The sequence below is a fragment of the Pelobates fuscus genome, chromosome 13, assembly GCF_036172605.1.
Source record: "Pelobates fuscus isolate aPelFus1 chromosome 13, aPelFus1.pri, whole genome shotgun sequence".
NCBI classification, from domain to species: domain Eukaryota; kingdom Metazoa; phylum Chordata; class Amphibia; order Anura; family Pelobatidae; genus Pelobates; species Pelobates fuscus.
In genome coordinates this window covers 104,650,070-104,677,992 of record NC_086329.1, presented here as the reverse complement: position 1 = coordinate 104,677,992, position 27,923 = coordinate 104,650,070, and the positions used below count along the sequence as shown (strand labels likewise).

The 27,923-nt window shown below is 44.3% G+C and overlaps 1 long non-coding RNA gene across 1 annotated transcript; it reads left to right on the top strand.

Moving 5' to 3' along the window:
- LOC134582983 (uncharacterized) lies at nt 1-27,344 on the top strand. The gene is made up of 2 exons (XR_010086295.1): nt 1-146; nt 27,021-27,344. It is a non-coding gene; the product is annotated as an uncharacterized LOC134582983 (long non-coding RNA).
- Nucleotides 27,345-27,923: the final 579 nt, after the last annotated feature.

Below are 27,923 nucleotides of genomic sequence, written 5' to 3'. Positions count from 1 at the left end.
GCCACTGGCCATCCTCTAGACTACACATTGCCTGAACATCTTGCAGAATATCGTGTTTCTAGAACTCTGTAGGAAGCAAACTGCAGAAAATGATTTATTCTCACGGCAAGCTGTAAATAGCACAATATATCTTGACATCTTTCAAGGTATGGGAACATTTATACATATAGTTATAAATGTTGCAACATGCTCTTTGCTTGTATTTCCTTGAAGCCCCCATACTTTTAGAAGTGAATGTAAAGAATGTCTTTAGTTAAAGCAGCACTGACACTTTTGAACTTGTCATAAAAAGATACATCCTGTAGAGTCTTGTTAATATTTCAATTTATACCATTTACTGCTAAGGGGAAATACACATGTAACCAGGACAGTGAAGACAGTGTTGGCTCATTTTATTTTACATTAGAAAGGGAAATTCTCTTACAGCATTCCAGTGATTTTCTGGAACCCCAGTTGTTGGATTCATTGTTCCAGTGGATACAAAATACATAGCTCTGTAATACACTTATCCACACTGTACCTACTGTGAGTATTGTTGCCGTGGAGCTCTGTGATATAACACATACATACTGTACATATAGTGAGTTTTGTTGCCGTGGAGCTCTGTAAAACGCTAACTCATACACGCTGTACATACTGTAAGTTTTGTTGCCGTGGAGCTCTGTAAAACACTAACTCCTACACGCTGTACATACTGTGAGTTTTGTCGCTGTGGAGCTCTGCGATACACTAACTCATAGACGCTGTACATATAGTGAGTTTTGTTGCCGTGGAGCTCTGTGATACGCTAACTCATACACACTGTACATATAGTAAATTTTGTAGCTGTGGAGCTCTGTGATACGCTAACTCATACACGATGTACATATAGTGAGTTCTGATGCTGTGGAGCTCTGTGATACGCTAACTCATACACACTGTACATATAGTGAGTTTTGTAGCTGTGGAGCTCTGTGATACGCTAACTCATACACGCTGTACATATAGTGAGTTCTGATGCTGTGGAGCTCTGTGATACGCTAACTCATACACGCTGTACATATAGTGAGTTTTGTAGCTGTGGAGCTCTGTGATATGCTAACTCATACACGCTGTACATATAGTGAGTTCAGATGCTGTGGAGCTCTGATATTCATACACTGTACATTGGTGTGATTTTACTTCTTTTTTTTTTTTTAATCTTGTGTGCTTAATATGGAGCTCTGTTACTGTAAGGTTATAGCAAGCATCCCCGCTCCTTACCTTTGTCTGTGAATAAGCTGTTACTGCAAACAATCCCCTCTCCTGTATGATTGGCTCAGTGTGGATTTCTGTGATAGGCTCACTATGGAGCTCTGTGTATGATGGACTCAGTGTGGAGCTCTGTGTATTATGGGCTCAGTGTGGAGCTCTGTGTATTATGGGCTCAGTGTGGAGCTCTGTGTATTATGGGCTCAGTGTGGAGCTCTGTGTATTATGGGCTCAGTGTGGAGCTCTGTGTATTATGGGCTCAGTGTGGAGCTCTGTGTATTATGGGCTCAGCGTGGAGCTCTGTGTATTATGGGCTCAGCGTGGAGCTCTGTGTATTATGGGCTCAGTGTGGAGCTCTGTGATGGGCTCAGTGTGGAGCTCTGTGATGGGCTCAGTGTGGAGCGCTGTGATGGGCTCAGTGTGGAGCTCTGTGTATTATGGGCTCAGTGTGGAGCTCTGTGATGGGCTCAGTGTGGAGCTCTGTGTATTATGGGCTCAGTGTGGAGCTCTGTGTATTATGGGTTCAGCGTGGAGCTCTGTGATGGGCTCAGTGTGGAGCTCTGTGTATTATGGGCTCGGTGTGGAGCTCTGTGATGGGCTCGGTGTGGAGGTCTGTGATGGGCTCGGTGTGGAGGTCTGTGATGGGCTCAGTGTGGAGCTCTGTGATGGGATCAGTGTGGAGCTCTGTGATGGGATCAGTGTGGAGCTCTGTGATGGGCTCAGTGTGGAGCTCTGTGTATTATGGGCTCGGTGTGGAGCTCTGTGATGGGCTCGGTGTGGAGGTCTGTGATGGGCTCAGTGTGGAGCTCTGTGATGGGATCAGTGTGGAGCTCTGTGATGGGATCAGTGTGGAGCTCTGTGATGGGCTCAGTGTGGAGCTCTGTGTATTATGGGCTCAGTGTGGAGCTCTGTGTATTATGGGCTCAGCGTGGAGCTCTGTGATGGCTCAGTGTGGAGCTCTGTGTATTATGGGCTCGGTGTGGAGCTCTGTGATGGGCTCAGTGTGGAGCTCTGTGATGGGCTCAGTGTGGAGCTCTGTGTATTATGGGCTCAGCGTGGAGCTCTGTGATGGGCTCAGTGTGGAGCTCTGTGTATTATGGGCTCGGTGTGGAGCTCTGTGATGGGCTCAGTGTGGAGCTCTGTGATGGGCTCAGTGTGGAGCTCTGTGTATTATGGGCTCAGTGTGGAGCTCTGTGATGGGCTCAGTGTGGAGCTCTGTGTATTATGGGCTCAGCGTGGAGCTCTGTGATGGGCTCAGTGTGGAGCTCTGTGTATTATGGGCTCGGTGTGGAGCTCTGTGATGGGCTCAGTGTGGAGCTCTGTGATGGGCTCAGTGTGGAGCTCTGTGTATTATGGGCTCAGCGTGGAGCTCTGTGATGGGCTCAGTGTGGAGCTCTGTGTATTATGGGCTCGGTGTGGAGCTCTGTGATGGGCTCAGTGTGGAGCTCTGTGATGGGCTCAGTGTGGAGCTCTGTGTATTATGGGCTCAGCGTGGAGCTCTGTGATGGGCTCAGTGTGGAGCTCTGTGTATTATGGGCTCAGTGTGGAGCTCTGTGATGGGCTCAGTGTGGAGCTCTGTGTATTATGGGCTCAGCGTGGAGCTCTGTGATGGGCTCAGTGTGGAGCTCTGTGTATTATGGGCTCAGTGTGGAGCTCTGTGATGGGCTCGGTGTGGAGGTCTGTGATGGGCTCAGTGTGGAGCTCTGTGATGGGCTCAGTGTGGAGCTCTGTGATGGGCTCAGTGTGGAGCTCTGTGATGGGCTCAGTGTGGAGCTCTGTTACAGTAAGCTCCTCCCCTCAGCTTACCGTAGCGGGAATCATCCTGTGGGTCACCCTGGTGCCGCAGGGGGTGCTGGGTCCGCTGCCATGGTGACGCTCTGGCTCCGCGCACGTTGGACAGGACATCCGTTAGTTTGAAGTGCTGACGTCATGTACCGCGCTTTGCTGTGATTGGTCGGAACCACATTGCACAGCGCGAGATAGAGCGTCAATAACAGCTCTCCAGGGCGCGTGCTTCGCCTGTCCCGCCCTCACTATAAAAGGAGCCGTGGCTGGGCCCAGTCTGTCAGTCTGTGCCCTGAGGGGACACTGCCAGGTTTATAGCACTCTATAAAATTAATAATCAATAAAAACTAGAACCATGTAACTACACCAAGGAACCAATGAGTTAGAGCAATACGTGTCAATGTGAATATGAGTGTAGTCCCAGCCTGTCACACTGTAGGCAATGTTCCCAAACACCATCATCACTGTATTACCCCATGTGCCATGGCACTGTCTGAATTATAGGAATGTTATTGGATTACTTAGAAATCCTGTCAGGGATAAAGTTCATGTTTTTGCCCATTGCAATGAACTACAAGTTCATCTTCCCTGAGCGCAAAAGAAAAATTCACTTATATTAATAATAATATTCTTAATTTTTACTATCCCTACACAAAGCCATATGCCTACTCTTTACACACCTACAGAGACACCATAACCACTTCAACTGATTGTTAGTGAGCGCCGTGTCCATTATTACTGCTTAACGGTACTCACCCTGAATGGTCCCTGGCAGTCTGCAGCCGGCCTCCAAGAACAACATGGCGGTGCAATGCTCTGCTTCACACTATACCAGGCCTAGTGGGCAGTGACAGGCCGAGGGCATCAGCCAATCCCTGATATGGATTGGTATGGCGTGAGGCGCATGCACGGCTCCATCCCTGCAATATCGTAAATGGAGGCTGGGCTACAGACTACGTAGCCTGCTTAGCAGTGATTTCAGGGACCATAACCACTTCAAACTGTGGAAATAGCACATTAGCAGCTGATGATGCAATAATGCTATATCAGGGATAAAACATTGAGACAAAGGATTTGCACTATCGCCAGGCCCCAGCCCTATAAAAAAGCACATGCCTGTCAAACACTTTAGGGAATGGAAATTTGAAGAGATCTAAAGGCATTTGGTGCTTCTGTGAGCATCCATTGCACCAGCCAGAGAGTTAACCGCAGGTACCAGAGGAACGTCTATTTTAATTGCAATGACGCGGGTGAGATGGATAAGGGATTTGCTGCCACCAATCTCAATCTACAGTAACACAATCCTATGAGCTAACTGGAAACCTTATGAAGACAAACACTGGGGAAGCTTTGGCGCCCGAGGTAACATGAACTGCACTATGAATAGTTCCCAGAGACGATCAGCAGAGCACAAACAACTGCTACACGAACCCTGGCTGTATTTATAGTTGCGTGTGCGTGGTGAAGAGATCTACAATGATGTGTCAGCATGTAACAGCACACGCTGCGCCCCCCCCCCCCTGCCAAAACACGAGAGGGGGCTATGGTTTATCAATAGGAATAGAACAAGGCAATGAGGCAATGCTGTGGTGAGAGGCCATTAGGAAACTCTCCAGAATTATCTCTAATCCCGCAGTTATTTTTAGGTGTGATATCGTCTTCATGCAAGGCCTAGTAATAGGTACAGACCATGTACTAAAGAAATAACACCATTTCTACTTGTCCATTGCTTTATGAAATACAGATGGGGAATGGACACAAAGTGGCAGCTTCCTCCTTGGGATCTTCCACCACTTTTTTTTTTTTTTTTTTTAAATTTGTATTTTATTGGTTTTGTACACACGGTATACATTTCTCATTATATGGGTTATAGCAAGAACAAGTATCAATGCTTTGTGTTTACAAGCACAGTCATATTCAATAACACAGTCATAAGCCTTACACATCCTCAGTTATAGTGTCAGTGACAAATGTACGCATGCATTGGGTGGCAGCAGGCTGTATAATGCTATTTTTGTGTGGAGATTACTGCTTAGTGAGGCTGCTTAGCTTTGGTGTTCTCGCTGCCCTGCTCTATGTTTGTAAGGGCAGTTACGTTTTTAGGGCGCGTGATGTAGTGTAGTGGGACAGGTTTTTGGGAACTCCTGACATCAGTATAAACTCTTAGACAGTTAAAACAGTTAAAACAATTAAAACAACAGTGGGTGAATGCAGGCTAGCGGTGGTGGCTCGAAAGGTCGAAAGATTAGGCGACATCCAGCCTCTGGGGGTCACGGTCAATGAGTCCGTTTAAGTATTGCGTTTCTCAGTGCTCTTGCCGTGCTTAGAGACTGTCGTGCCCAGGCTTTTGAGGAGAGTCTCTGGATCATCGTTAGGGGTCAGAGTGAGTGCCTCGGTGCCCTGATGTACCACCAGTGAGCCCGCTGTGTCCCACCTGTAGCGGACAGAGTGCTCTCTCAGTTTCTTGGCGACCGGTGCTAGTCGTCTCCTTGCGGCAAGGACAGAGAAGGGAAGGTCACTGTACAAGGCCACCTCGCATCCCTCGAATTTCACTGACCCCAGGGTTCTAGAGCTGGCCATGATGGCGGCTCTCGCTGCAATGTCTCTGGTTGTGGCTATGGTGTCTCTGGGGGCACCTGCAGGTGCCGCTGGCGATTTGCGCACCCGGAAGGCGGTTAAGATTATTGGGGTGTCTGGGTTGCACCTGAGGCCCATTGAAGAGATAAGCTTCCGGGTGAAGGGTAGTAGGTCTTCTCCGCCCACCGTTTCAGGGATGCCTCTCATTCGTATGTTGCGGTGGCGGTGTCTGGACTCAAGAGAGACCACCGTGTTGTGTAGGCGTTGGACCTGTTCGGTGAGTTTGTCCAGTCGTTGACTGGTATCTTGGAGTTGGTTGTCCCTGCGTTTCTCTCTGGTCTCCACCTCTTGTACCCTCTGTTGTAGGATCCCAATTTCAGCCTGGGTCTCCTTTAAGTCGGCCTTCCAGACCTGTCTGAGATCTGTTAACAGCCTCTTGATGTCCCCCTTTGTGGATGGGGAATCATCATCATCTGAGTCAGACATATGAGGGGTGTCCTCGGGTTGTAGTGAGGTCTGAGAGTCTCTCTCTTCTTGGGACTCCTCAGAGGTCTCCAGCGCCATGTGCGGTTCCGGCGCCACCTTAGCAGGCCGCGTTTGAGTAGGTCTCTGGAAGGCGATCCGAATGTCGGGTGCCGCGGGTCGCTCCACGTGGAGTTGTTTTTTGTGTTTGCGCCCCATATTGTCGGCTGTCGGGTGGCGGGTAATTTGAGAGAATCTGTAGCTGATTTCTCTGTGTTAAGACTCTTTATCTGTGGGGCCAAGACGGAGCTCCACAGATGTGCGACCATTCAGCTCTGTTGTCGGCCACGCCCCCCCATCTTCCACCACATTTGTGCATTGTTCTCCTTTTGGTGGGATCTTTGACTTTTCCAGAGACATCTGTCAATACTTCGACATTACTCTGGGGTTCTTTGTATTGTTTGCCATACTCTTTATCTGCCTGCATTGATGAAAGTCGTGATCTTTATCATTGCATTTATCCATTTTTCCAGACTCATTGTCGATAGTACTTCTAGGAGGCATCAGAAACCACTTTTGATTCAGTTGACATAACCAAGCTATGCGCACACTAGTCCCCCTTCTACTGTACCTGGTAAACCATGGCTACATTCCACGCAGGGGTGGAGATGAGCTACGTAGAAGAGGGCATAGAGGCATAGGAGCTGGGATGGAGGATTGCCAGGTGTAACAGTAACTGCATCTGAAGAATTGGCAGGAGGGTACAGGGTCTGGGATAAAGAACTGGAAGAGTGGTACAGGGTCTGGGAGGGAGAATTGAAAGGCAGGGTACAGAATCTGGCATGGAGAATTGGAAGTGGGTACAGAATCTGAGATGGAGAATTGGAAGGGGGAAACAGGGTCTGGGATGGAAATTTGAAGGTGGATACAGGGTCTGGGATGAAGAATTGAAAAGCGGGTACAGGATTTGAGATGGAGAATTGGAAAGAGAGTAAAGGATCTGGGATGGAGAATTGGAAGGAGGTACAGGGTTTGGGATGGAGAATTGGAAGGGGGTACAGGGTATGGGATGGAGAATTGGAAGGGGGTAAAGGGTCTGGGATTCAGAATTGGAAGGGGGTACAGGGTCTGGGATGGATAATTGGAAGGGATGTACAGGGTCTGGGATGGATAATTGGAAGGGATGTACAGGGTCTGGGATGGATAATTGGAAGGAATGTACAGGGTCTGGGATGGAGAATTGGAAGGGTGTACAGCGTCTGGGATGGATAATTGGAAGGGGTACAGGGTCTAGGATGGAGAATTGGAAGGGGGTAGAGGGTCTGGGATGGAGAATTGGAAGGGAGATACAGGGTCTGGGATGGATAATTGGAGAGGGGTAGAGGGTCTGGGATGAAGAATTGGAAGTCAGGTACAGGATCTGAGATGGAGAATTGGAAGGAGAGTAAAGGATCTGGGATGGAGAATTGGAAGAGGGTAGAGGGTCTGGGATGGAGAATTGGAAGAGGGTAGAGGGTCTGGGATGGAGAATTGAAAGGGTGGTACAGGGTCTGGGATGAAGAATTGGAAGTCCGGTACAGGATCTGAGATGGAAAATTGGAAGGAGAGTAAAGGATCTGGGATGGAGAATTGGAAGGAGAGTAAAGGATCTGGGATGGAGAATTGGAAGGGAGATACAGGGTCTGGGATGGATAATTAGAAGGGAGATACAGGGTCTGGGATGGATAATTAGAAGGGAGATACAGGGTCTGGGATGGAGAATTGGCAGTAGACTATAGAGACTGCTATGGATAATTGGCAGGAGGGCTTATGGTCTTGGAGGTAAGAATGGCCATCATTGTATAAAAACAGTATCAGGAATCTTAAATTAAAAAAAGAAATGCATGGGATAAAATGACCAGGGGCTGCTGTGTACACTCGACTAATTATAGACCAGAAACATGCTTTTTCTTTAGAAACATTCCAGATAAAATCAGCAGCATGTTTTTTCAAGTCTTTCCTAAAGGTGTGAAATACAATAGTTAATTTTTTTTTTTAGTATATACCGGTACATTTTTTTTTTGCATATTTGCAAGCAGGTTTTAAAAACAGAAATTAAAGGGTTATTCTTATCCAATATCTAAATGTAATAATTTGGGGAGAATGTATAAACAGCAGTTCTGCAGCATTCTAAAAGTAGAGCAAACTGCCGTAATATTCCTCTGGTTTCCATGGCGATTGCTCCAGTTTTAGAAATGTGACCCAGAATTGCTGTTTATACATTAGGACTTTTGTCTAATCTTTACGGACGATAGGGCGGGGGGGGAGGGGGATGTGTGAATGTATTTCATTGCATAGGATTAGTTTTCCCACAGACTAAACACGTGTGTCAGTGCTATGTTACCATGTGCTGATTGGCATTAGCGTCTGAAATCACAACGCACAGTCCCGTCTCTCCCTCCCACCATGACCATTCCAGCGGCTGAGAACAATGAGGTCATCTGAAAAGACTGCCGTTCTAATTATAAGGACTTTCAAGTGGGCTCAGTTAATGGAAGTCGAATTCTTGCTGTGGAGACGGAGAAGGAACATCAAAGCGATCACTTTCTAATACCCATATATAGTAAACAGCTTTGACTTAGAACTGGATACAGTGTAGCCACCTTGAATACTCGTTGCAAGCCGTATAAACATTTAAAATGAAACTGAATGATGCATGTTTGTGAGAAATGTCCTACTAATCTAGCAGCCGTCCTGACAACCATGGTAATTGGTCATTTATTTTGGTGTAAGTGAAATGCAGCCCAGCATCCGCTGTCCATGTAGATCGCTCCGCTACAGACTGACAATATCACAGTACGACGTGTTCTCTGCGCGGTTCCCAGCTTTAAAGGGTTACCGTCTTTCACCGCGTTAAAAGGGGTTACCGTCTTTTCAAAGTAGTTTAAATTCAATATTAGTCGCATAATTGACCGTTCCTGTTTTTGTTGGGAGACATTGTTATTCTTGAAAACTGTTGGCGAACATGCTACTGATCTTAAACTGAAGAGGAGGGTCTATTACCCATCAGTTTATTGTATGTTAGTGCATTTTATCTATTTAATGCATTAACAAATTTCAGGAGGACAGGGAGCAGGATTAGAGTTTACGTAATGCATAAAAAAAAATGTTATGTTATTAGCAACTATAATCAGTGGCATACATACCCCTGCGGTCGCAGGAGTTGCAGCTGCGACCGGGCCCGTCAATCCAGGGGTGGGGGGAACTAAGGACTATATAGTGCCAGGAAAACTAGTTTGTTTTACTGGCATTATAGTGGTCCTTTAAATACGGTGCTCCATGTTGCATGATTGCTTAGTGATTTGAAGTGTTCATGTTGCTTGGAGTCTGAATATGCAGTGTGTCAGGGTGAAATGTTGCACATACAGAGTTATAGCATATAGCTGCTGCGGGTTTAACTTTACCTCGAGCAGTGTCACGAGATTTCCAGGCTGGCTAATGTTAATTCTGTGCATAATTGCAGTGCCCCCCCACCCCGCAGTTTTTCCCCGTTATATCACTGTAATACAGAGAGAACTCAGCATTGGATTGAAGGTAAGTTCTCCTTTATTTCTTCATTTTTATTTATTTTAAGAAAGGATCAAGAGCAGCACGGTTTTATGAAGCACAGGTCGTGTCAAACTAACTTGATTGCATTCTACGAAGAAGTAAGTAGAAGTATAGATCAGGGTGTTGCAGTGGATGTGATCTATTTGGACTTTGCCAAGGCATTTGATACAGTTCCACACAGAAGATTAGTGTTCATACTCAAGGAAATCGGTCTAGATGAAAATGCTTGTTCTTGGGTAGAACATTGGCTTAAAAACAGAGTACAAAGAGTTGTCGTTAATGGTAAATTTTCAAGCTGGACAGAGGTGGCAAGTGGTGTCCCTCATGGGTCTGTTCTGGGACCCCTTCTATTTAGCATGTTTATAAATGATCTTGAAGACAGCATTGAAAGTCATGTTTCAGTGTTTGCAGATGACACAAAACTTTGTAAAATAATACAATGTGAGCAAGATATTACTTTGCTGCAGAGGGATTTAAATAGACTGGAGGACTGGGCACTCAAATGGCAGATGAAATTTAATGTTGAAAAATGCAAAGTTATGCACTTCGGCGTAAAGAATACACAAGCAACGTATACCCTTAATGGAAGCGAATTAGGTGTAACAACACACGAAAAAGACTTGGGAATTGTTATAGACAACAAACTATGCAACAATGTGCAATGTCAATCAGCAGTGGCCAAGGCCAGTAGGGTATTGTCATGCATGAAAAAGGGCATTCATTCTCGGGACAAGAATATAATTTTGCCTCTTTATAAATCACTGGTAAGACCACACATTGAATATGCTGTGCAATTTTGGGCACCTGTTCTAAAGAAGGATATTATGGCACTAGAAAAAGTGCAGAGGCGGGCTACAAAATTAATAAAAGGAATGGAACATATCAGCTATGAAGAACGGTTAACAAATTTAAACCTATTTAGTTTAGAAAAACGTCGCCTGAGAGGGGATATGATAACATTATACAAATATATTCGAGGCCACTACAAACCATTGTGTGGAAATCTATTCACAAACCGGACTTTACATAGGACACGAGGTCATGCGTTTAGACTAGAAGAAAGAAGATTTCGTCTAAGGCAAAGGAAATGTTTTTTTACTGTAAGAACAATCAGGATGTGGAATTCTCTGCCTGAAGAAGTGGTTTTATCAGAGTCCATACAGATGTTCAAACAGCTACTAGATGCATACTGCAAAAACAGAATATTCAAGGATATAATCTTTCAATGTAGGGTAATAACTGCTTGATCCAAGGATAAATCTGACTGCCATTCTGGGGTCAAGAAGGAATTTCCTAGCTTGTTGCAAAATTGGAAGTGCTTCAAACTGTTTTTTTTTGCCTTCTTTTGGATCAACAGCAAAAAACATATGTGAGGAAGGCTGAACTTGATGGACGCAAGTCTCTTTTCAGCTATGTAACTATGTAACTATGTAATCACGCTAAACGGTAAAAAAAAAACACGTTTGGATTGGTTGTAGTAACTCTTTAAAGCAGATCTAGCACACTATCGATGTCGCCAAGGAGGTTGTAAATAGAATTGATTTAAATACAAGCCCTTCCGGCATAGATCAGCACAATGAATACTCTTCTAAATATTCAGGGGTTTTCCTAAAGGTAGCAGCACGCAGCGCCAGGGGTTAATGGAGAAAATTTTTGGTATTGAAACAAAAAATAAATATACACATATTACTACATTATGGCCCTTCGTCTCTGTGCACAGATTCTTACATTTAGGTCAACGTTGGCCCTGGCACTTATACGCAGGTCATGAAATATATATTGGATATTTTTCTAACTTGTGTAGTCACAGAGACAGCGTAGGTTTGAAGGTCACATGCCAGTCTTTCAATGCAGGGCCTCCCACATTCCTGGGCCGTTGGCAGACTCCGAAATTCCAGCTTTATCCAGAGGTTCGCTATCCCTGTTTGGGCCCCAAAGGAAAAGCAAAACATTAAATCCTAGCAGGAGTCTGGTTTTAGTTTCTTTATGATGAAAAAAAAGGGGACAGGCAAAAAGGAAACCACATTCTGTACTGCAACTACAAACCTGTATTTCGCAAAGTAAAAAGATAATGTACATGTAAATTAGGGAAACTGTATTAACAGGTAACATAGAACATCAATGTGACATTTTATCCCTAAATGTAAGAGGAGCGAGGCCTTTGAACTCTGGAATTTGACACTGGGAGTGATAGTGACATACGCTATATGGACAAAAGCATCGGGACACAGCTCTTAATGATTGAATTCAGGTGTTTCAATCAGACCCATTGCCACAGGTGCATAAAATCAAGCACCTAAACATCTGTGCACAAATGGGTCTTTCTGAAGAGGGCAGTGAATTCAAGCGTGGTATTGTGACAGGATGGAACCGTGATAAGTTCCATAGAACACCTTTGGGATGAACTGGAATGGAGATTTTGAGCCAGGCCTTCTCGTCCAACATCATCAGTTCCTGACCTCACAAATTCTCTACTGGAGAAGAAATGCTGCAAAATCTTGTGGAAAGCCTTCCCAGAAGAATGGAAACTGTTCTAGATGCAAAGCAGGGACCAACTACATATTAAATTTACCCCCGGCACTGCTGTAGGACAACCACATGGATTACCAGCGAACCTGATGTCCTAATAGCTGGAGTGAGATAGAGCTTAGGGTAAGCCGCCCAACTACTTTGTTTTGTCACTATTTTGGTAAACGTGAGTTGGAAATGAAACTAGGTCAGCATATTTTTAAAAGGCAAAACAAATGTTCGTCTGGCATAGCAATTAAATTTCAACATATCTCACAGGGCAGAATTTCAACATATCTCAATAGAAAACATCATCTTGAAACCGACAATGCATTTGGCAATCTAAGATCATTGTAGTTTCTAATATAAGGGAAAAATTACATAACCGGCTTAGTTTGAAAAATCTCTTTTATTTTTCATTTGTTCCGTCAATTACTTGTGAATGTGTTGATCTGTACTATAATAGTTAGTGTGAGTTATGGCAATGGAACCGAGGGGAAATCACCATAAAACAAATGGTGGGATGGTATGTAGGAACTAGGGGTATTGTTATCCAAAAACAGCTGGATGGAGGGGATGGACACACTGGTGTAAAAAGTGTGGGGGTAAAATGATTATCCGTTGCCTCTTTTTGCAATATTCTACAAACAGCAGAATCAGTAGGGTTTGTCCCAAAGTCTAGGTACCCTTGGATGGCAGTGCCCTACGTAATGCAAAATATCGGAGGCAGAGCAGAGCCAACGACCACCCTGCATCAATCATACAAACTACAAATCACATCTACAATGCATTTGTGGGACTGCTTGCTTGGGATTGCCTATGTTTAGTGGGAAGATTGCGAAATTTGTATTTCCCACACTATTTCCAGACGTCAGGGCTTCATTGAACAAACTATTGAACAAACCAAGAACTGGGTGACATTCTCACTAGTGCACAGGGGTACATCGTGAGCAAGTAGATGGCATGTCTTTCTGAAGAGGGCAGTCAATTCAAGCGTGGTATTGTGATAGGATGGAACCGTGATAAGTTCCATAGAACACCTTTGGGATGAACTGGAATGGAGATTTCGAGCCAGGCCTTCTCGTCCAACATCATCAGTTCCTGACCTCACAAATTCTCATCTGGATGAATGGGCAAGCACGCCCACAGAAACACTGCAAAATCTTGTGGAAAGCCTTCCCAGAAGAATGGAAGCTGTTCTAGATGCAAAGCAGGGACCAACTAATTAATGTCTATGCATTTAGAATGCGATGCCATGAAAGTAAGTTGTCTGTGCCCAGTTCAATAAAGAACAGTGAGTGGAGAGAGAGAGCAGGGGATAAATATACCTCCGGCACTGCTGTATGACAACCACATAGATTACCAAGGAACCTGATGTCCTAATAGCTGGAGTGAGATAGGGCTTAGGGTAAGCCGCCCACTACCTTGTTTTGTCACTAATTTGGTAAACGTGAGTTGGAAATGAAACTAGGTCAGCGTATTTTTGAAAAGGCTAAACAAACGTTCGCCTGGCATAGCAATTAAACAGGGCAGAATTTCAACATACCTCAATAGAAAACATCATCTTGAAACCAACAATGCAATTGGCAATCTAAGATCATTGTAGTTTCTAATATAAGGGAAAAATTACATAACCGGCTTAGTTGAAAGAATCTCTGTTATTTTCCATTTGTTCCGCCAATTACATGTGAATCTGTTGATCTGTACTAGAATAGTTAGTGTGACGATAAAACAAATGGTGGGATGGTATGTAGGAACTTGGGGTATAGTTATCCAAAAACAGCTGGATGGAGGGGATGGACACCCTGGTGTAAAAAGTGTGGGGGTAAAATTATTATCCGTCGCCTCTTTTTGCAATATTTTACAAACAGCAGAATCAGTAGGGTTTGTCCCAAAGTCTAGGTACCCTTGGATGGCAGTGCCCTACGTAATGCATCACATCGGAGACAGGGAAGAGCCAACGACCACCCTGTATCAATCATACAAAATACAAATCACATCTACAATGCATTCTTGTGACTGCTTGTTTGGGATCGCCTATGTTTAGTGGGAAGGTTGCCAAAAAAAAATTCCCACACTTTTTCTAGACGTCATGGCTTCATTGAACAAACCAGGAACTGGTGGACATTCTCACTAGTGCACACGTGTACATTGTGAGCAAGTAAATGGCATGTGGAGGAAGCACTGATCATGCATGAATTCTCCCAAGCCATATGGAATAAATGCTGTTATACAAGATGTCACACCCACCTGGGGATTTTGCAGAGATGATGGAACCCAGTTGCAGCGGAACAGCACTCCCTTACAATCACAACCCTTAGGAGCACCTGGAAGTGGAGACAGGGTCCCAAAGGGTCTGTGGTGGCGTGGAGGCCTTTAATGGGAAGACGGCAAATGAAGAATACAAGAAAACAGGAGCAGTGGACGAAGAGAGAAAACCCGCAGTCAGGCAGCAGACAGAAGTAGCCGATCAATCTGGAGTCAGGTCAAGAAGCAGGCAGGAATAATCAACCGGAGAATCAAGGATCAGAGCTGAAAATCAGGGCAAAAGGCAGGTATATAGAGACAAGCAAAATAACCAAGCACTGATTGGAAGGTGTGCTTGGTTTACAAAGGTGGCTAGGATCACATGACCGGCCACCTCCCACCAGTAGGTGAAACACACAGGAGCTATATAAAGAGGTCAGGGACTTGGTGCCATCTTGCTTTACACCATAGTCCCTGACCTCATGGATCTGCAGCTCTCCCCCTCCTCCCTGTGCAGAACGCCGGGTCCACATGACGGCCGCCATCTTGTTGTGATGGCGTTCTCTCCGCTGACCTCGGTGGTGAGAGGGACAGAAAAACCTGTCGCAGACCTGGGAGAAGGGTCTCCAGAAGCGGCGGGTACCGCGACTCTGCCACGAGGGCGTTGCGGGCGCCCAGGGGCAGGTAAGTACACAGCAGTGCCATGACACAAGATAAGGTTCCATATTGATGAAAACGGCTGAGTTAGTGAGCATATATTCCTGATACCATATGGAACGCTAGAAATTTTGGGTATACCGGTAAATTAAAATTATGGATTTGATTTATGCAATATGAAATTGTGACAATTTTAGTTAAATCTAATAAACTGATTAATTGCCTGGCCATGTGCCTGATACCCCAGAGATAGAAACCCTCTATCAGTCCATCTAATATACATCATGCATATAGCAAGTCCAAAGCCCATTCCTGCCACCACGATCCAGCTTCTGATAAATGCATCTTTTATTCCATATCAAAGGTTACTTCCAGGATCATATTCACATACCGATGAGATATAAATAAAAAATAGCTTAAGTAGGAAATATATATATATATATATTTATTTTTAAAAGCAAAGATAGTATTAGATGTCTCACATTGCAAAATAAATAAAAAAATAATCCCCAGGGAATTGCACAGGTTTCCATATGTTTGCCATGGTATTCAAAAAAATTACCCAAAAGCGAGTCTGGAATTCCCCTCAAAATCAAACCTCTAGAAATATTACTTATACACTGATTGGCCACCACATTAAACCACCTGCCTAACATTGTGTAGGTCCCCCTAGTGCTGCCAAATGGCTTGGATGTGTTGAGGCATGGTCTCCACAAGACCTCTGCACCTGTCCTGTATTACCTGGCACCAAGACATTAGCATCAGATCCTTTAAGTCCTGCAAGTTGTGAGGTGGTATCTCCATAGATTGGATTTGTTGTTCCAACACATCCCACAGATCAGTGGCCCCCTGCGACCGGGTACCTGTATGTGTGTGTGTGTGTATGTGTCTGTATGTGTGTGTGTGTATGTGTCCGTATGTATGTCTGTGTGTGTGTCTGTATGTATGTATGTATGTATGTATGTGGGGGGGTGAGGGGGGCACGGATCAATTTCGCACCGGGACCCCATGGATGGTGTGTACACTACTGCCACACATGCTCAATTGGATTGAGATCTGTGGAATTTGGAGGCCAAGTCAACACCTTGGACTCTGTCATCTTCCTCAAACCATTCTTGAACCATTTTTGCAGTGTGGCAGGGTGCATTATCCTGCTGAAAGAGGTCACTGCCATCAGGGAACACCATTGCCATGAAGGTGTGTACGTGATCTGCAACAATCTCTAGGTAGGTGGTACGTGTCAACAGGGCCGTCTAACATTAAATGGACCCTGGGCAAGCATTTGCTTGGGCCCCCTGGATCCTGCCTTCCCCCGGCATACAATCATTCACACACACACAGCCAGATACACACACTGACTCAGACCCAGGTACACACAGCCAGATACACACTGACTTAGACCCAGGTACACAATATATAACTATCAATTTACATCGTTTAGCCACCCTCCTGTCTCCTTACCTTTTCAGAAGGGTGGCTTCCCTGGGGTTCAGTTGGAGCTGGATGGCTGAGGTTGATGGTAGTCTGAGGAACCTGCTAGCTCAGTCAGTCTCTCCTCCCCCTTGGTGTGTGCCTCCTCCTCTTCTTCCTCCTCCGCCCCAGCGGAACTCTGTTACTTTTGAGGAAGTGATCTGACATCACTTCCTCCCAGCAGGCACAAAGACAGGGCCCGGTGTGGAGCACACGTAAAGGACCAGGGGCCCCTGATTACTTTACCTGCTGCAGCCCACCGGGAAATTTCTCAGGATCCCAGTAGGCTGTCAGGTCCTGGTTGCAGGCAGGGTGCCTATGGGGCAGCTGCTTTGGGCCCCCCAGGAGTAATTGGGCCCGGCCCAGCTGCCCCGTTTGCCCCTTGTTAAAGACGGCCCTGCGTGTCAAAGAAACATCCACGTGAATGCACTTCATGGAAGGCAAGGCTTTCCTTACCTTCCAGTAAATATATATCTGGAAATACCCCCTTTTACATGAAACATGATCTATTTCCCAGAAACTGCAAGAATCAAAACATAACTTTAATTTGTGCTTATACAGTTTGCAGAGTACTTTCACTTGCTTACAATACATGTACACTAGCGAGAATTTGCTCCGGTGGCTTGTTGGTTCACAGAATCGATGTGGTCTGAGTAAGCAGAATCTGAATTTATATGTGTCCAGGAATGAAACATGTTCCCAAGCCTCTTAATTCATGGCAACTTAATGTTGCTTCCATTAATGTACCTTAAATAAATTGCTAAGCTAACACTGGGGTTTTCCAAAGTAAACCAGCGATTTAATAATGATTTACAGTAAGTTAGAAACCAGGCGGATGTCACAATAGTTAATATATTGGGTCAGTGTTATGATAACTGAGATGTGTTGAAATGCTGCTGCCTTTGTTCTGCCTATTGGCAAACACTGATTTAGTTTCATTTGAGTTCTCTTGGTATCAAAATAATGGCATAATAAGATAGTAGGGAATGGTCAGCTCTGCTAACTGAGCCATAATGGTTTCTATCATTAGCCCCCCCAAAAATAATCTTCCAATGTATTTGGTAACAAAGACAGAACACTGCTACGTTTCCACAGATACATAACTTGGCATTTTACTATGTTGATTTGTCCGCAATGTACGCACCGATTTCCTTAAAATGTCTAAATCCTTGTGCTTGGTTAGAAGCCTTGCATTTGGACCATACATTATCTTATGCTGCCAGGATAAACAGAAAGACAACGAATTACATCATTTAAAAATAACTGAACCCATGACGAATATTAAAGGGACACTATAGACTCCAAAACAATTTTAGCTTAATGTTTTGGTGTATATATCATGCAGCTGCAGTCTCACCGCTCAGTTCTCTGCCATTTAGGAGTTAAATCACTTTATGTAGCCCTAGTCACACATTCCCTTCATGTGACTTACATGGCCTTCCTAAATACTTCCTGTAAAGAGTCATCTAATGTTAACATATTTACAAAAGAGTTACCTAATGTTTAAACTTCCTCTATTGCAAATTATGTTTAATTTAGGAATTTGTATCTCCTGCTCTGCTAATAGCTTGTTAGACCCAGTGTTTAATGAACGTTAAACAGAGGAGGAGATTAAAACTTCTAAAGTAAGTTAACATCAGATTAAAAACACCATTCTGTGAGAGTCACAGCCAGGGGAGGTGTGGCTAGGGCTGCAACACTACACTTATGGAGAAATCTAAGGATGTTTAAATAGTAGACTTTGTGTCATGTAGGTCAGATTGTATATACTCGGATATAAAAGTGTCCGATGACACAGAATTCTATTTTAGCAGGTTCCTCCTGACTTGGAGACCCAATGGCAGCTCATAAGATGCTCTTTCATTTTCAAAATTTTCATACGTATACAAATGTGAGCAGGGAATATTTCCTTTACCCCAGTGGTTCCCAAGGTACACCGATGAGTCCAGGATTTTGGGATTACCCAGTTGTGTGTAAGGTGTTTGTTTGTTTCTCTTTTCTCTTTCTTTCTAAAAAAAGACCTTAGATAGAACTGGGTAATCCCTAAATTGTGGACTCATCGGGGTGCCTTGAGGACAGGTTTGGGAACCACTGCTTTACCCATTTTTGTAAGAACAAAAGATTTTTAACTCCTGAATGGCAGATAATTGAGCAAAAAGAATGCAGGGGCATGATCTGTAAACCCAAACTGCTTCATTAAGTTAAAGTTGTTTTAATGCCTATGGTATCCCTTTAAGTTTTATTCTTAACAATTTGGAGAAGTTTTCTGATGCTTATCTTAAATGTATACTTTAGCAAGATCATTTGGTTAAAGTTTCCACATTTCTTTAGAATTTTGAAGTTACAGTGAGTGCAAAAGGCAACTGAAACATTAAAAACAAATTAAATAAGAGTCCCATTGCGTGTGTTAAGACCCTCTCAATGGGTAAAGCAGTAGTTCCCAAACCAATCCTCAAAGCACCCCTTCCAGTCCAGGATTAAGGGATTACCCAGTTGTGTCTAAGGTGTTTTTAGAAAGAAAAAAAATAAATGTAAAAGCAAATTAGACACAACTGGGTAATCTCGAAATCCTGGACTCTTCTGGGTGCCTTGAGAACTGGCTTCGGAACCACCGGGGTAAAGGAAACCTCACCTTTGCTCACCTTTGTATACGTGTGAAAATTTAGAAAATCAAAGAGAATCTTCTCAACTGCCATTGGGTCTCTAAGTCATAAGGAACCTGCTAAAATAGAATTCGGTGTCATCTGATACTTTTATATCCGAGTATATGCAATCTGACCTTCATGAAACAAAGTCTACTATTTAAACATCCTTAGATTTCTCCAGAAGTGGTGACACCGGGAATCAATCCCAGGATGTCAGGTCAGGAGTCCAAAATCAGAACGGTTCTGCTGATCCCAGAACTAGTTAGAGATATACTGTTGTCTTCTCCAGCAACATCATGGAGGGGCCAAGGACTGTTCCTCTTGTTTGTTTTTACTATACGTTAGAAAGGTTTAACACCCATTTGTTCTTGCGGTTTATTTTTACTGTTAGAAAGGTTTAATAGTTACTTTGTCAGCCTTAATTGACAACAGTCAACTATTTTTTCAATATAAATTGATTTTTTTAGATGAAGTACCGTATATATAAATTTATTTAAAACAAATTTAAAAAAAAACCCTACTAAATAAAACCACAAGAAATTTACTCCTCCCCTCCCTTTACTATATGACAGGATCTTTCAAAAAGTGTTTGAGAAGCGTCAGTTTTCAAAGCGTGCACTGTTCGACCCAAAGTGCATATATATATGGCTGAAGGATCCGGTCAAAGTTAGGAATTAATTTTGTGTGTTTTTGACATATACTTCATTTAACTGAAAAAAAATTAAAACAAAAACATTTATTTTGAAAACTTGATGAAAGTAATATTATGAAGAATAAAACAAATTAAATAAAAACATAAAAAAATTGTTTAATGTGACAGGTAAATGTTAATGGAAATACCCTAATAAAACTGTCCTCTTCAACCACAGCTATCCAGAGTTATAGACTCTGATCTGTGAGTCCTTGAACTGTATATTAAAATTCTAAAATACTTTAGAAATGTGTCCTTCCATTCATGAGAGGGAAATCATGCTTTGAGTTTATATAAGCGGCTGTATGTTTAGTAAAATTGTTGACACCCCGCTACTCTCCATTGTGGGCTCCTCTGTATTCAGGCCTGTGGTCACATTTCCGACACAGGGTACTCCCTGAAGAATACGGCATTTAGGAAAGTTCACTGTATCTCAAGTTTTGGTACATAGATCCCATTCAATAAAGAGGTTATATATCGGGATGAAAATGTATAAGAAAAAGCAAAACCAGCACAGGCCACACATCGTTAAATAAGCCACGTCTCACGTTTTAATACCATAATGCGATCTGAAGACAGGATTTAACCACAGCCCAAATGTAATCTCTGACCTGAGAGCCGGCTGAACTTCAGGGCTTACAATCAAAGACTTCAGACTCTGGATATATCCGCTTGGTTTGCAGTACGTGGAGATATTCCAGCTGCAAAATCGTCTGCCTAAATATTTACCATTTATCAGGACAAAAAAAAAAGTACATTATCTCATGTGTTATGGGAACATTTTTACAGAGGCCTAAAGAAAACAGCCTGCAAAGACAAAATAATTCATACCGGAATGCACGGAAAGAAAAACAGAAAATCAACTATTCAAAAATATATATATATAAAAAAAATAAAAATAAAAAAGTTAAAAATACATCAATTTCTCCAGTGCTACATGAGTGAGTGCTATAGGTCCAAGCTACCTAACAGTTTCAGATAACTCTTTATATAAACAGATATACAAATACATACATAAATATATATCTCTATATTATTTTTTCTCTTTCCTAAAATACCGTTTGTGCTACAGCAAAAATGTGGTTATTTTGCGTTTTTTTAAACTATTTGCAAGCAGTTTATCACGGAATGGGTTTCCCAGGCATCCCATTGCCCGGCCCCTACCGGAGGTATGGGTAAGTCAGAGATTACACACTTCCTTCCAGCCATACAAATTCATACCAACATAGGCGTGCGCACGGGGTGTGCCGGGTGTGCCTGGGCACACCCTAATCACACCTCCGTGCTGCACTGCCTCTGGGCAGACTGACATGTCGGGTCCTCGGTCTATGACCGAGGACCCGACACAGGAGGGGGCCCGGCGGCTTGCCCACAATGCCGCCGGGTGAGAGGCCCCTCCTGTCCGTCTGCCCTGATGGAGATTCAGCCTCAGTCTGCAGCTCCGCCGGGAGTGAGCTGCAGACTGAGGTGTCTCGCGATCTCCAGCCTGTCAGAGCGTTGCCGCGGCAACGCTCTGCCTGGAGATCGTGAGACTCACCGTGTGGTCTGCAGCTCACTCCCGGCGGAGCTGCAGACTGAAGAGAGAGGGCGCCCACTGGACCACCAGGGCAGGTATTTAAACCCCCTCTGTCCCCTGTCACTCACTGCCCCCCCACCCTGCCTCTGCCCCCATATCCCCCCTAACCCCTGTCCCTAGCCCTCTAACCCCTGTCACTACCCCCCTAACCCCTGTCACTACCCCTCTAACCCCTGTCACTACCCCCTAACCCCTGTCACTACCCCCTAACCCCTGTCACTACCCCCCTAACCCCTGTCACTACCTCCCTAACCCCTGTCACTACCCCTCTAACCCCCTAACCCCTGTCACTACCCCCCTAACCCCTGTCACTACCCCCCTAACCCCTGTCACTACCCCCCTAACCCCTGTCACTACCCCCCTAACCCCTGTCACTACCCCCCTAACCCCTGTCACTACCCCTCTAACCCCTGTCACTACCCCTCTAACCCCTGTCACTACCCCCTAACCCCTGTCACTACCCCCTAACCCCTGTCACTACCCCTCTAACCCCCTAACCCCTGTCACTACCCCTCTAACCCCCTAACCCCTGTCACTACCCCCCTAACCCCTGTCACTACCCCTCAACCCCCCTAACCCCTCTCACTGCCCCTTTACCCCCTAACCCATGTCACTGCCTCTCCACCCCCCAACCCCTGTCACTGCCTCTCCACTCCCCTCCACCCCCTGTCACTGCCTCTCCACTCCCCCCACCCCCTGTCACTGCCCCTCTACCACCCTAACTCCTGTCACTACCCCCCTAACTCCTGTCACTACCCCTCTATCCCCTGTCACTACCCCTCTACCCCTAACACCTGTCACTGCCCCTCTACCTCCCTAACCCATGTCACTGCCTCTCCACCCCCTTAACCCGTTACTGCCCTTCCACTCCCCCACCCCCTGTCACTACCCCTCTATCCCCCTAACCCCTGTCACTACCCCTCTATCCCCCTAACCCCTGTCACTACTCCTCTATCCCCCTAACCCGTTACTCCCCCTCTACCCCCTAACCCCCTGTCACTAACCGTCTACTCCCGCTACCTCCTGTCACTGCCCCTCCACCCCCCTACCTCCTGTCCCTCTACCCCCAACCCCTGTCTTTGCCCCTCCACCCTCCTAACCCGTCGCCCACACAGTGCACCCCTCACAATCATACACACTGTACCCCACACACACTGAATCCCTCACAATTACACAAACTGTACCCCTTACAATTACATACACTGTACCCCTCACAATCACACACTGCACCCTTCACAATTACACCACACTGTACTCCTCGCAATCACACACACTGCACCCCTTACACGCTGCACCGCTCACAATCACACACTGCACCTATGTATATTTGTATATATATATATATATATATATATATATATATATGTGTGTGTATGTGTATATAAAAATACATATACACGCGGCGTGTGTGTTTGTGCTTTAGGGTGCACACCCTAATGCAACAGGCTGCGCACGCCTATGCATACCAACAATGGGCGCTGTGATCGGCTGAAAGCGGTCAGCTTATTTCATCAACCAATCATCGCTGCAGATTATTGCTTAGGCGAATACTTCCTCATTAGTCGAGGCAGCACAGAGGGGAAAGGCTGCTGCCAACGGTTTTAGCATAAAACTGTTTAAAATGGTGCTTTGCTAAATGGTAAATGGAAAGTCGATGGCAGGGAATTTCAGACACTATAACCACTTCAATGAGTGAAGCAATTATGTTGCCTATAGTGTCCCTTTAAGGTTGTATAAATTAAAGCTGAGCAGTGAACAACAGGGCTAAGCAACTGTATAGTCTGTTTCAGTTAATATCCACAAGCAGAAAGACCTGCTTCTCTAATGTTCACTCACGGAGCTTGAGATTATCACATGCACGATATCAGAGGCACAGAAAGATTGTCTGTCTACCTTTGGTACCTCAACACTAGACAGCAGGGGACAACTTTACTGCAGGTGTCAGCGGCCCCACCCGAATGATTTGGCAAACAAGGTGTTTTTAGAGTTTCCCTGACTCACCAGATCTGAAAGCTGTTGGCCGATAAGCAGAGGACATTGAGAAGGGTCTGGAAAACACTGATGTTCAGAGTTGTGTATATAGCTGCCATACTGGAACCAATTTATTATAAAGAGCAGCATAACTGCTGTAAAATGACTGGATGTAGCACGCACAGCCTCCCTGCCCCCTGGGTGACTCACTTGGCGTCTGACAGTTCCTGACAAGTGGTAGTCTGTGGACTTTAGCAGTTCTTATTGCTACGTGTCCCAGTACCTAGGCCATCCCGACGTCGCTCAGTCACGCATACTGACGCCATGCGTCATTCCAGCAACCATATTGACATTGTGTACCATGTTTACGTCAAAATTGATGCACGGCGACAATACTTCGCCCATATTGAGGCTGTGTGTCAATTATGGAGCAGAATGCATCAGACTGATCGCCTCTTTTACACACCTGGGGTTACATCATTTCTCAACCCCCAAGAGACGCTGCATTAATCTGGTTTCATCGGCCATGCAAGATCAGGCATTGCAGACACGAACGTTCTATACACCTTACTGGAACACTATTGGTTAGCATCAAGCTAAATTTGTAGCATCGCCCTGTCATGGTTCCTGTATAACCGAGAGTGCGTTTATTTGGTTTCTGACTCCGGCATGTTTGACTATTCTTGACCTCGATTTGTCCCTCGTTTTTGTGTCTCTCTGTGCTCCTTTTGACTAGTTTGTCTTATGGTTACTTTGCCTGCAGATATTCTGCCACAATGAGGATCTTTCCAGGATTGTGTCCATTGTCTTCCTAAGTTTGCATATTAGGGTTAGACCAGCCTTGACACTATGACGACGACGACGACGACAAAGGCTAAAGGAGTCACACATAAAATGGAAATAACTTTTATTAGGTGGAGATAAGAGCAAGCAGGACAGACGGGGCTACTACGATTACAATAATCTACTTTTAAACTGTACTGAAAAACCTCACATACAGCAGGGGTTCCATTGCACAGTCGTCAGGGCTGGTTTACTACTCGTCAATACTAGCAGACGAGTTCCAATTTTTTACCCTGTGCAAAAATTTTTTTTAAAAATCCCCCCCAAAATTAGAAAGGATCCGGAAGATAAGACTTTTAGTGAAGGGATTTCTGTGGATATCTGTAATAAAATCCTACGTAGACTCCAACTAGAAAGTGTACTGGAAAACGAAAGCAGAAATGTGCCAGTTTCTACAGTCAGGCTCTTACATTGTACCGAAAGTTCAGGAAATTCCTGTATCTTGACAATACAATGCGTGGGAGTAAGTTAGTTAAATATATAGGCACTTTTTCACACACCTCCTGTAGCCAGGCTGGACTGGGTTAATTAAGTTGTAGGAGATGCAGTTTCATTAAAGAGGATGAAACTGTACACCATGGGACCGACAGATCAGCCTCACGCAAAGGTTTTAGGTTTAAACTTCTTTGAAAATGAACCGAGTGTAACATTAAACATTGCAAAAATTTCAGCACACAAGGAAGGAGCGAGTCACATTTCAGGTGTACAAACGACGTGACAACACCACTGGCATGTGAGGAGCTGGGAATATAAATATAGAGGATGTGATTACACCCGGGGAGATAGACAGGTCCCCACCCTACGTTTAGCTCTATATCTAGCGATATATGTAACTGCGGGGGGTTCCTGTTCCGTTCATTTTGCACAGAAATCGTCAAATCATTAGTTGAAGGCTCAGTCTACCGCTTGGCATTATCCTATTGGAATAGAACAGAGCACCGAATGTAACGTCAGTACAGGTAGAGGGACACCCCAACTACAACAAAAAGCTGAACTATTTGCGCATGTTTTTGGTCTCCATAACTCGCATACACCTTTATATCATGGATAAATATAATATGAAATAAGATACGTGCCAAGTTAATAGAACATTCGCGACAGCTGCTATTAAACTTTCCGAGTAGCTTCATTCATTCGTTCGTGTTTTTCAATAAATTCCTGTATTGCATCAGTTTAGAAAATGTGCACAGCGCTCCCATTCTACTGGGATTGCCTAACGATATAATTATACGCGTTATAATTCACCTATATCGTTTTCCACTCTATAGTACTGGCTAATTCACCATATGGGTATTATTACAGGTTTTATAGCCTGTAATACCCTGAAAATAAATACTATAAAAATGTATACGGAGCTAAAAGAGAACATTATAAAACTGGACGTTGACTTGAAGCTTATCTAAATCTGCAGGAAGCAGGCGCAATTTGTTGAGTTTATCAAAGTTCAGCCACATCCCCTGACCTCTACTTTGTCATTGCGCAAATTTATTTAGTGTCAATGACACTTCCTGCTCTCAAAGCTAAAAATGGTGACGTGGCAAAGAGGTTTGGGCAGGCATGGGTATGGAGGAAACTCCATGGAAAGTACTGAAATCACAGACCATTTACAGGTAATTTATTGCAAAGACAGGTGTTTTTTTTTCCCTCTGCTTTTCATTTCTCACACTGACACAAAACGTATTGGCTTGATAAATATGAGACATGACACTGAACCAAAATCAGAGCTGGGCTGGTGAGATCCAGACAAGCAAGAGATGTATACGTCTAGCTGCGGATTCTAATCCATGCACCGCCCGATGAAAGCTGCATGTGAAGTCTTAGAACATCATGGTATCACCACTGCCATAGAACTGGTTCAAATCCTGGTCAGACCACCTCACCAGTAAGCAAGGCTACCATCAGGGCATGACAACCATGATGGTTGTCATGGGCCTGGACTGCTCTGGGAGACTTGGACCATAGAAACATAGAATGTGACGGCAGATAAGAACCATTCGGCCCATCTAGTCTGCCCAGTTTTCTAAATACTTTCATTAGTCCCTGGCATTATCTTATAGTTAGGATAGCCTTATGCCTATCCCACGCATGCTTAAACTCCTTTACTGTGTTAACCTCTACCACTTCAGCTGGAAGGCTATTCCATGCATCCACTATGCCAGGGGTATATACAGCTGCACAGGGTCCAGGCTGGCTCCCTCTGCATGGGTATATACGGGGATGTGCTGGCTGGGCTCCCTCTGCAGTATACAGTGCCTGGTAGCCAGCACCGTGCCACCAGGGAATTTAATCTCCACCTTCACTGGCCACATGCAAAAAGCAAGGAGGGAATGACACAAAATTTGTTGAAAAAAAAGTGTAAAAAATAAATAGAAATTCCTTTTTTGTTCCCAATGAATATAGCCTCAAATTTACACAACATATTTACACACACTACATCCACTCCACACGCACACTCTGCATCCACTATATACACGACATCTACTCCACACACTGCGTTCTAGTGGGCAGACCCCAGAGCAACAGGCCTTGAGCGGTTTAAGGGGCCCCAAAATTTCTGATGGCAGCCCTGCCAGTATGTGTCCCTGGGCAAGACACCTAACAATATGTATCCACCTACCTCAAATTCTCAGATATGGTTAGCTTATTTCAGCAATGTACTAGTCACCTCTCAAATTATAAAGCTCTACAGAAGATGTTGGGGATGTATAAATGGTACTAACAGTTTACAGAATTCCAATATCTATTATCTAATATCCAATATCTCCCACAGGATCCACCATCCTCTGAATTCTACATGACAGCTGTCCAAGAAAACAGTGCCATGATGACTACTCTATACCCGATACTAGGTGGAGTTACAGGTCACATTACAGTGCCTAAATCTAGTGGGGGTTTTTTGTTTGTTTTTTTAAGAGTTCTACAATCCTGGCACCTTTGGCATTCCATATACCTGGGACAACAGTACCCAGAATGCCATGCCAGCTAGTCACAGATATTCCGGTACCAGGGATCTGATTGAGACTCAATGACACTCAAGAGTGAGTCATCCTGTATCAATAGCAGATTGCCCTACAATAAATGTCATTATCACACAGTGTGGGTCTGTTTTACACACTAGGTAATGTGTTTAATTTTGTTTTTAGCAACTAAGTGAAATGTTTATATTGACCCAACCAACTCCCCTGTGTAGTTTTAGACATCTGAAACCTGATCAATTAACTCAGGAATGAGAGTTTAACTCACCCCCTACTTTGCATGGAAAAGAGATTAAAACAGGCCTTACAATGACAACTGGGGCCTCGTTTACCTTCAGTGACCCCTTTGGTATGGTTTTTGCACAAACTGTGTGGGTATATTATTTCAAAATGTGTGATAAATGACGAGGTTGCGTGGGTAGGTTTGAGTTGCCTCGTCTCACAGCAAACTCCTGCTCAGGATTTTCCCAATGAAGTAAGGGCAAATTAAACTATCTTCCACGCACATACTGAGAAAACAGAAAGGTTAATTCCTTTAAATAGTTTTTTAAACTCTGTAAATAAACATAAAACAAATGAACCACTCCAACTCGTACCTTAAAATAACAATACACACAGAGTTACCTCAATCACAACAAGAAACACAAAGGCCAAATGCTGCAAAAATACATAACCAATACAAAAAGCAGGGAGGGGAA